This window comes from Takifugu rubripes, chromosome 17 (assembly GCF_901000725.2).
Source record: "Takifugu rubripes chromosome 17, fTakRub1.2, whole genome shotgun sequence".
NCBI lineage: Eukaryota > Metazoa > Chordata > Actinopteri > Tetraodontiformes > Tetraodontidae > Takifugu > Takifugu rubripes.
In genome coordinates, this window is record NC_042301.1 from 4,196,663 (window position 1) to 4,207,891 (window position 11,229).

Consider the following 11,229-nt stretch of genomic DNA (forward strand, 5'->3'; position numbering starts at 1 on the left):
TAAAAAGCAATTTAGCGCAAGAATTTTGTTCCTGACATATTTTCACGCAAAGATGTCACCCATTCATCCATTTTATGCTTTTTATATTTAACACTAATGAAGGCGAGTCTACAATATCCACCTGCAGTAGCTCAGCTGGAAAGGATGGAATTACTTAATGCCACGAATCTGATTGGTAGCATAAAAGAATATGAGTATCCATCATTTTGTCTTTTCGTTTGAGTCTTTGAGTCTCGTTCACGCTCTGATGCAGCTCCCAGGGAATTGGAGCCACTTTAATAACATGGTAGCAGAGCAGCCCGCCATTGTTTTCCAGCTGAATTGACCCTCGTTGGCGTCCGTCTGCTCATCTGAGCGCTGTTTTTCAGCTGTCTTTGTGCGTGTTTGTGTGTCGCAGGTTCCTCGGTGTGCCGCCCGGCAGAGGGAGTTGTCCACTGACTGGCCCGCTGCCCTTTGACCTCATCTACACCGACTATCACGGCCTGCAGCAGATGAAGCAACACATGGGTCTCTCGCTCAAGAAAACACAAGTTAGTGGGAACACGCACAGAACCAGAACTGTGCTCTCTCTCATCATCAAAGCGGGTGCTGCCAGCAAAAATCCAGTTGCTTAAAGTTATTGGATGTGTTTATGGGGGAATTTTGGCGATGGTGCATGTAAAAAGCCCACCACAGACAGGGACAGGGAGGGCGCCGGTCCAGTCGGCTCTCCGCTAGGCTTTAATGGATCTGTTGCTCTTTTCTTCTGTGGCGTCAGTGGGCAGGAAGAGGGCGCAGATAAAAGAAAGTACTGCAGTGTGCGGCGCGAGAGTCATTAGTGTGACGTGTAAAGGAAATGAGCCGTGTTTATATCAGCTTCTGGCACTGCTAAAAACACGGGAAGTAGGTCAAAGACATCCATTAAGCGCAGCAGTGACAAAAGGAAATTGCCGCTGTGCTTAAAAAAAGACACCTGCAGTACCAGGCCGAGCGGCAACGCTGCAGGATTTCGTTATCTGCGTCAGGCTACAGCAGAAACGAATAAAGAATAAGAGTCTCCAGCTTTTTGTCTCCGCCTCTGTCCCACTCTCATTCTCCTCCATCATCACATCTTTGTCTCGACGACTGCAGCAGTGGGTTGTGATCATTTCCTTTCTCTTTTCGAGTGAAAAGAAGTCCCGGTCAATAAAATGGGAGAGCGCACAAACGGAGTGAAACTAGGAGGAAGTAGCGCCGCTACCACATCGAGGAGGCTGCTCCATGTATTTTTAAAATGAGTGAGAGAAATGCATCATGGGCAGTTTTTTGGAGCTGTTTTTCCAGCCCACAACCTGTTAAGGAAGTCACTCTCTCACACACACACACACACACCACACACACACACACACACACACACACCATTCCACTGGAATAGGGGGCCACTCTGTCGGCAATAGACACCTAATTGCCTGCTGATGTCAGCAGCCCAGTCGGTCGTTACAGCGCCGTCTTGATTTCTGCCTCCCCCAACACAATCTGACTTTGCGTGTTTGCGAGATGCAGCCTTTTGTTCCCTCCCCACGAGCCCCCAGATGGACTTTTCCGGGTATTTTTAGCATTACAGTTAAAAACATAAAATGTCAGGGGCAGAATTTGTGCGCGACGCGTGTGTGCGGTACGATATTAAAAGAAAGTAAAGTCACATTCATGTTCCTCTTTATTACACTCTGGTGAGGCATCCATTGATCTTCAGACATTGACATATGCATATTTCTATCTTTCCTTCCTCTCTGGTGCTTTGTCGGGCCTTAGATCAGTCCGACCGAGCCCTGTGTGCTGAAAGGCATCATTAATCAAGAGCTCTGAGCTTTGGGAGCCTTCAACTCCGGTTTAATTAATTCAGTTTTATGTATCTACCAACGTCTGCATTCATTTATTAAGTCTGGACAAGATGTGGCTGTCCTGTGGGGTGTTTTGTCATCGCTGCTGACGTGGGTGTGTTCGCGAGTGTTCACGAGTGTTGTGTTGTTGTCGACGATTCTGAAACGCCCGGTCTGATTATAGAAGGGGTAAATTCATTTCCGCTGCACGCCGAGCATCAGATCGGAGATCTATCGACATGGCAGCAGCACAGATAAGGCTCATTTTAGCAGGATGCTTCTGGAAGCTTGTCGGGATTTCAGCACTTCACAAAAAAACTCAAAGACTAACTCTTCTTTTTTTTTTCTGTGGGTGCCTTTTGTTTAAAGGAGCAATCCACCCTGTATTCTGGGGGGTTGTGCTAGCTAAATAAAGGTCACCTCCCTCTTTCACCCGAAAATTGAAACGTTTTGAAGGAAGACAGAGGAGCGTAATTGACAAAATGTCTCATAATGCTAACGATCCCACACGTAGCTGCGCTTTAAAGGAAAAAATGAGTCACAAATACTGATTTACGCACCCTTCCAACCGTTCCGTTGTTACTTTTTACTTATTTTCACCCCACAAAGCTGATGAATGCAGATTCTTGTACATCCTGAAGTGGAAGAACTGTTAAATTTACATTACATTTGAACCAGATTTAACAGTGGGATTGTGGCGGGGGGCTGGAGCCTGGAGAAGAAGTCGCCAGCTCAGTTCGGCTTCGCCGAGCAGACATTTAACCCAAAGTGTGATCTCCCAATAGATATTCAGCTCAGCCGCTCCTCCACTTATCCCCTCTACTTCCAGCCCGTCTCTGTTTCATCCCTCAGGGATCTTTTGTGTGGCCAGAAACATTTTTACCATTTCAGAGACGGCAAAATGCGGTTGCGAAGGTTGGTGTGGATGGAGGACGGGGGACAGGTCAGAGAGGAGCGGAGCTGCCGCGCCGCGCCATCAATAATTCATGCTCGGCTTTGAATGAATAAAACACAAAGATACACGAACCCGTCGCTCAAAACAAGACTGCACAGACGCCTGAGGTATCGCTGCTGTCGAAAAGGTCTGTTTGGCTCCCAATGATGAGAGCTGCCCGGGGAAATCAAACAGGGATGCATGTTTATTTTTATCTTGTTTTTAAGTGGGTGACGCTTCCATAAATGGTTCATTAGTTTTGGGGGCTACTGGCACTTTTGATATGCAGTGAGAGAGGGAGAGAGAGGTTGAGTTAATCCCTAGAGCTCTCAGACTGGTTGGATTGTACAAGTTACATGAAATAAGTGTCTGGAGAACCTCCCATCAGTGTGTACTTGAGCTCAAACACCAAGTAATCTGAGGTTTATTGTGCGAGTGTGTTGTGGGAGCTTCGTGTTGTGTTAGCATGCATTCAGCTGGAAACCAGATCAGTGTCCTGTCAGGCCCAGCCTGTGTTTGTTCTGTACTCCTGCCAAGATCTCTCACGCTGGCCCATTTAAAAAACAAAGAAACAAATCCGGAATCTTTGTTTATACAGATGTCACATCCGCGTGATCGACACCTTTGGGACGGAACCAGCTTATAATCACGAGGAGTACGCAACGCTGCACGGCTACCGCACCAACTGGGGCTACTGGAACCTGAACGCCGCCAGTACATGACCATGTTCCGTAAGAATAAAATGCTTTTATCTGCTTCACCTCGTCTAAAGACCTGCTGCACCACCTGCAGGCTCCGATTGTTTCCCTTCAACAGAGCCAAAATAACCCCCCATATTCAATCTTTTAACTCTTTTATTTGGCTTGTATAACAGTTTCGACAAAGGAAGAACGCTTCTATAAATGCATCCATTCTTTTATCATGTCCACTTTTATTGCGGGTTTTACACCACTCTTTAGTCTTGTAAACCCCCCCCCCGGCTTTACAAACCACTTCAAACTCATCGGTCAGATGCGTGGACAGCATAACTGAGGACTTTTCTTCAACACATATTTTAAAACAACAGTAAAAAACAGAAAATTGAGCGGAGTGAGTGAATTATCTGGACGCTCAGTCCTGCCCAGTAATGAGAAAAAGTTAATATTTCTCTTTTCCCGCTTCCTTTCATTGGTTTTCTCCTTTGATCCATCTACCCCTGCTTCCTCCTCACTCTCCTGTGAACACACACACACACACACACACACACACTCAGCTCACACACCAGACAACTCCTTCATGGGCTTCGTATCTGAGGAGCTGGATGAGACGGAGAAGAGAAGCATCCAGCAGAACAAAGTCAACAACATGGTTGTCGTGTATGGGAAAGAGGCCAGCATGTGGAAGGTTGGTGCAAATATCACAACACACACACACACACACACACACACACACACACACACATACACACACACACACACAGACTAACCCCTCTCTAAGGTCGTCTCTACGCCCCACTGTTCCTGCCATTACGTCATGTTGTGCCTGCAGCTCATTTACCAGCCCTGCCTGTCTGCCTGTCTGCCTGCCTGTCTGTCTGTTGCCTGCCTGCTGCCTGCCTGCCTGCCTGCCTGCTGCCTGTCTGCCTGCCTGTCTGTGCCTGCCTGTCTGCCTGTGTCTTTCTGTCTGCCTGTTCTGCCTGTCTGTGTCTGCCTGCCTGCCTGTCTGCCTGTCTCTGTCTGCCTGCTGTCTTTCTGTCTGCCTGTCTGCCTGCCTGTTGCCTGTGCCTGTCTGTCTGTCTGCCTGTCTGCCTGCCTGCCTGCCTGCCTGCCTGTCTGCCTGTCTGTCTGTCTGTCTGTGCCTGCCTGCCTGCCTGCCTGTCTGTCTGCCTGTCTGTCTGTCTGCCTGTCTGTCTGTTCTGTCTGTCTGTCTGCCTGTCTGCTGCCCTGCTGTCTTTCTGTCTGCCTGTCTGTCTGTCTGTCTGTCTGTCTGCCTGCCTGTCTGTCTGTCTGTCTGCCTGTCTGCCTGTCTGCCTGCCTGTCTTTCTGCCTGCCTGTCTTTCTGTCTGTCTGTCTGTCTGTCTGCCTGTCTGTCTGTCTGTCTGCCTGTCTGCCTGCCTGTCTTTCTGTCTGCCTGTCTGTCTGTCTGCCTGCCTGTCTGCCTGTCTTTCTGTCTGTCTTCCTGCTTGTCGACTGATCTCACGACTGCTGAGAGAAACACACAGCAGAATCTTGAGAAGATAAACAACGTTTTGCATATTTTTGTATCTACAGTCATCCAATCAATCAATTTATTTTTGTTTTTTTTTAAAAATGTCTTTCCAGAGAATGAAAACTAGTTTAAGGGGAAAAACAGAGCAATGATTGACACTGAAAGACGATAAAAATAACAACACATGGCAACATCTCAAACTAAAAGGCCAAAGAGAAAAAGATATAATTAATGTCAGATTAAATTCTGTCACAAAACAACTGTTGTCTGCCTGGATTTTGAACTTATTTTATTTTATTTTATACATATTGCATCTCTCGTCTGCCTGGCTTCTCATCAGCTTCAGGTAAGAGACGTTATTTTCACCATATGTTGCTTTTCTGACTCTTACACAGCATCGGAAACATCGATGAATGTTGTATATTATACGTTTCGAAATGCATCTCAATGATGGGAAAGGAGGACAGAATGTAAAATAGATCCAGTGAGAGCAGTGGGGGAAGAGACAGAGGATTGTTAGCGCAGGTTAAGGAATCTGCTTTACTCCAAACCTGCTTCTTCCTCCTGCTAATTTATGTTGTCTGCTGCTCTCAGAGCTTGAACTAATCTACTAATTGGCTGGGAAAATGCTCACAAAGGAGGCGATCAATCGCTACAGCCTCCAATTATGTTTGCTGGGGGTTACGGCGCAGAGCGGGGATATGCAGCCAGATGCTTCACGCCAGGGGGCGGTGAACCCCGTCCGCCGCTTTAGATCCCCGAGTCCTCAAATCTGATCCCATCCCACTGCCTCTCTCTCCTGCTGAAGTGTACCTGACCATGTTTTAGAACCATGCTTGCTTTCCAGCCAGTTAAATCAGGTGTATAATCAGACTGATGTACTGATGTGTCAACTGATGCTGTGATCGGTGGGCCAGGTGCTCGGGTTCAGCTGGTTATTGCTGGATCTGGTCCTGGTTAAACTGCCGTGACACAGTCAGTCGCCGCTCCTGGAAGTGGAGGATGGTTTATGTGACGTTTAACACGCCCAGGTGCTGAATCGTGTCTTTAATGCTAACATTTGATTCAGGACACTGAAAGATACAGAACTAATGTGCATCACCGATTCCATCGTCCTCTCCTTGAACTTTGCCCCTGGTCTCGATACATTTGTTCCTTTCTTGGTTCCTGCTCTTGTCCCAGCAGGGTAAGGAGGATTTCCTGCAGATCCTGCACAGGTACATGGAGGTGCACGGCACAGTATATTATGAGACACAGAGACCCCCGGAGGTCCCGGCCTTTGTGAAGAACCACGGTCTGCTACCCCAGCATGAGCTGCAACAACTGCTACGCAAGGCCAAGGCAAGAGCCTGGAGGAGGCACCCTGCTCATCCACCATAGTTCATGGTCATTCTGAGTGCACACTTGTCAGTTTGGGTCTGGTCTCGTAAGCCATAAATAAGCCCGGGACGAGCTGAAGCCTCCCTCTTCATCCACGTTAGGCACGTCCTTTTATGGGGGCACCAAAACAAATGATCCTCTTCTATTGCTCCCTGTCTCCTGGATGGTTTTCTCTCCCGCCATCCATCTGCACGTCCTTTATCTGCATGTCCTCTTTTACCACACCCATATATCACCTCTTTGCCTGCTGCCTGGCTGCTCCGTCTGTAATATCCTCTGCACTTTTATGTCCACACATTCTGATGCCTCTAATTGTGTCCTGTCCTGTCCTGTCCATTCAAATCACCACCCCACCTCCCCCCCACACTTCTACTCTAAAAAACGTTTTTGGTTGGTTTATATTTCAGCTCTTCATAGGCTTCGGCTTCCCGTACGAAGGCCCGGCTCCGCTGGAGGCCATCGCCAATGGCTGCATATTTCTCCAGCCCAAGTTTCAGCCACCTCACAGCTCGCTCAATCACGAGTTTTTCAGGGGCAAGCCAACCTCCAGAGAGGTGCGTTCACCACGTCTCCTTCCTCCTCGCACCTCATACGTGTGATGACTCCCAACAACAACACCCTCTGTGACTTTACGTAGGTGTCCTCTCAGCACCCGTACGCAGAACAGTATATCGGCAGACCGCATGTCATGACGGTGGACTACAACAACTCGCTCGAGTTTGAGTCCGCCATCAGGGAAATCTTGAGGACAAAGGTACATTTACCCATCATGCATCTCTGATGCTTTCTACTCCTTCCTTTCCTGTGAACGCTTACTGTAGGTTATTATTATTGAGGACATGGGGAGCGGCCATGAGTGGGATACCAGTTAAAAAGGAAATCAACTGGGGTGATTAACTTGTACTGTAATGGGAGGATGAATATAAATGAGAAAATCTGAGCCGGGCGTCAATTGAACCTCTAGTTTCACTATAATAATGGAATAATGTCGCCCCGATTGGGGGAAAAAATGAGCCAGTACATAGCCAGAGCCATGTTTCAAATGTATAGATTCACATGTACGCGGTGTGAACAACTGGCAGAAAATTCTTTCTGAATTTTTTGGGGGAAAAAGGAAGATACCTTTCTGCACTTTGCCTCTCTGCTTTGCTCCCCACAATAATTCTCCACTGAAGTGGACTCAGCTGGTTCTCACTTCAGAAGAATGAGGCCACGGTATGAAAAGTGGGCTTGTTGTTATTCTGGAAAGGCTGGGAGAGAGCTGCGTTTGAAAGAAAAAGAGCAGTTTCCGCTTAAATCCAGTGACTCCTTCTGTGTGTCCATGTTTACTTTCTGTTCCACTTTGCAAAGTAGATTACCATAAAGCTTTGATCAGAATCACAGAGTGCCGGGTTTTTTTTATCATTGCAATGTCTCTGCATACTTACTTCTCTTGAATTGGTCCAAGTTTGATTTCACGTGTTTTTCAGCTTTGATTTGAGAGTGAGAGTCTGGAAACAGAGTTTCTGTGCGTCTTTAACGTGTTCCTTTTTGGGTGAAACACTGAAAACCTATTTGCATATTGTCTGCGCTCACATCTAATTAGGCCAATCAAACTTGTGCTGGAGAAACAGGCGCCTCACAGCAGGAGGCGATCCATTCATATGGAAACAAAACCTAATGGGTTTCAAAGCAGGGACACTGAAGAATGACAATAGAAACTTTCATCCGAAGAAATTACCAAGGGGGGGGAAGACTGCAATTAGCTTGAACAATAGAGTGACAGCAAAGACAAAAATGGAGGAGTTAACAGACCTGGCTGGTGTTTTGTTTCCTCTAGGTTGAGCCATACCTGCCTTATGAGTACACCTGTGAGGGGATGCTGGAGAGGTCCACTCCTACATACAGCATCAGGTGAGGTCCGACGGACACAGACCGCTGACACACACACACAGACATGATGGGGATAATGATGATGAACTAGATGGTGATGATGTTCAAGCTGATGATGATGGCGATGGTGTTGATGAAGATGATGATGGTATCAGTCATTTATTGTCCTCGGGTTAAAGCTTGAATTTAATTAAGTTGTGTAAGCGTATTAGCAATAAGCTTCAGTATGGCTGTCATTTTTTTCCTCTTTACTCATATATATTGCTCTCAGCCTGTTGCCATGGCGAAGGACGGCTTTGTAAATGAATCAAGTCACCTGGTTATGGATACAGATAAATGGCGTTCCATGTCCAGTAGCCAACACACTTCCATTATCGAACCATGTAATCATCCAGTCTGGGCAAATAAACACTTTTTGACACCAATCAGTGTGATTTGTTGTAACATTTCTATAGTATAACCTCGAGTTAAAGCTCCCTTTTGTTAAATCTGAGTTGTATACAGGAGACATCCCACCAGGCGGGATGAGGACATCTTTGGGAAACCAAATCAATCACTTAAATGGACTTTTCTGTTTCAGTTCTTTTTCCTCCACCGTCCTGTTTCGCTACAATAATGTACTAATCGTCACATCTTACACCCGCAGGACTTCTGTGCCACGGAGCCTCTCTTTGTCCCGGCCAACTTCTCCAGACCGGGCTCGGCTGGTGGCACCAGGACAACAGGGCCTCTCTTTGTGCCCCTGCCAAATTCCACAGCTCTCGGCTGGTCGTCCGACGTCTCGGCCCCCCCGGTCTGGCCTCCTCTCAGCTCTCTCAGGCTGCTCGTGTCACAGGAGGCCCAGTCCTGCGTGGACGCGTGTCGCTCCGCTGGTTTTGTCTGCGAGCCGGCTCACTTCAGCTTCATCAACAACAAGGAGGCTCTGCGCAGGTAATCTGTTACAACCATCACAGACTGCAGGTTTGCTGTTTCAACCACAGCTGGGGGGGGTTGCTAAGTCATGGTTGTGTAGCTCTGAAGGGTTGGAACCAATCTCCACTGCCTGGGCTAAATCCAACACTGGGTTAGATCACAGGAGAGGTGGTTATTTATTTTTCTTTACCAGGAAGCTGCAACAGAATTTTCAGCCTCGTGTGATGAAATTTCAGGAGCCCTGAGACATCAAAGCCCCGTGGGGGGGCTTCTCGAGTCTTCTTCAAGCATCACGCGTCTGGCGTCTATCAGCGTTCTACTTTTCTTTGCTCCTGTTTCATCCTTCAACCATCTTTTGTGTGTCTTTTTCCGTCGCTGTTGTGATGCTCAAGCTGGTAAAACTTCTCTCGGCTCTTTTCCTTTTTGTTTTGAACATCTTTTCCACAGGATGTTTCCATTCTTTTCCAAATTAATATCCTTTGTGCTATGAAAGTGTTCTATTCCCTCATTTAGCTGGAGCTGACGGATTCCTTCACTTCTTGTCACCAAAATGTTCCTTTTCTCTTCCTCATTTCTTTTTTTTAACTAGTGAGACCTTTGCTTTTCTGTGTCATCTCTCAGGTTGGAGGTGCAGTGCGACATGATAGACTCAGAAATCAACCACGTCCTTCCAGCGTTTTCGGTACTTCGACGGGAGTGCGGCCTCCAACGTGAACCCCTCCTCTTCAGCTGTGCAGGATACTCCCCCAAATACAGACGCCTTTGCCCCTGCAGGGACTTCCAGCGTGGCCAGGTGGCGCTGTGCAGGGACTGTCTGTGATCATTCAAACAACGGTAAAGGGAAAAAGGCGGCCAGATGGTGGATGGACGATCCTTTCATGACCTTCACGTTCACTCACCATGGATACCGCAGTGATGCGCTGTAAAGCTTTTATTTTTGCAACTCTGTCTCACCCTTTATGTTGGTAAAGTCAGGAAAGTTACACTCCAGAGCTGGCGAGTAAACTCAGACCTCAGTGTCATTCTCGACAGGGAATTCAAAAATCTCGTCTTGGAGAAGGCAGCTCTGGGTCAATATCCAATTTCCTCACTGCGCTCGGACAAAGGATGACGGACACCCAGGTTCTCTGCTTCTCTGCTTCTCCCACCTCCAGTGATGAGTCATTTTCCAGGTGGAACCCCAAGACTGAGGTAACATCACTCAGTTTAATCTCTAAGGATGCACAAAAGACAAAGACAAAGTGGACGCGGGTTTTTTTTGTTTCGTTTTTTTCAATGAAATGGCCTTCGGAGCTCCCAGCTGGATTTTTAAAGCATTGTCTGGGTGAAGAAGAGAGAAAAAGCTAAATAAAACATGTGACTCCATAATATATTATGTTGTGTGTCATCTATAACGACCACCACCCTTATTTATTTAAAAAGAACTTTTTCTTTTGATTTAAATTAAGTGATAATAATTTACATAATCAATTTGTGCACGCGTGTGTGTGTGTGTGCGTGTGTGTGTGTGTGTGTGTGTGTGTGTGTATAGGAATGACTGCTGTGAAAAAAAGCATTATTCCTTTTACGATCCAATTACAAGCCATCCCATTAATCAGTTCATTCGTCTGAATTAAAAGGCTTGGTTTGGATCTAAATCCATCCTATAGGGGGCGCCGTTCTGAGTCGCTCAGTGGGAGGAGGATAAATTATACAGTCTCGCACTCAATACTCTGTCTGTCCTTTGGAGCTGCACTGAACAAGCCAATTCACAGTGTTCCGTGTTGAGCCTTCTTATCTGGAGTTCTGGTATCTGCAGGCTCTTGAATCACAGTGAATGAGCATTTATTACACACCTCAGATCCAAATGTGAGACTAGAAACTCAAAGTCATCTTCCTCTTTAGCTGTCAGATGTCAGTGCAACGTTGAAACATCTAACACTGCTGGCATCACGGACCTGGATTCCCCCTGGCGTTGCCTCTGAAGGACACAGATCGCGTGATGATAAAGTGCACAGCGAGAACCCAAATAACCCCCCTCACGCCGAAACTCCAGGCTAAAGTCTTCCTGAAAATAAAACCCCAGAAAGTGACAGCGAATGTGGCAGAGTTGTAAAATGGAATGAT

At 46.9% G+C, this 11,229-nt stretch overlaps 1 pseudogene; it reads left to right on the forward strand.

Moving 5' to 3' along the window:
• LOC101073759 (alpha-1,6-mannosylglycoprotein 6-beta-N-acetylglucosaminyltransferase B-like) overlaps window positions 1-10,328 on the forward strand; it is a 47,097-nt pseudogene extending 36,769 nt beyond the window's left edge.
• The last annotated feature ends 901 nt before the right edge of the window (window positions 10,329-11,229 follow it).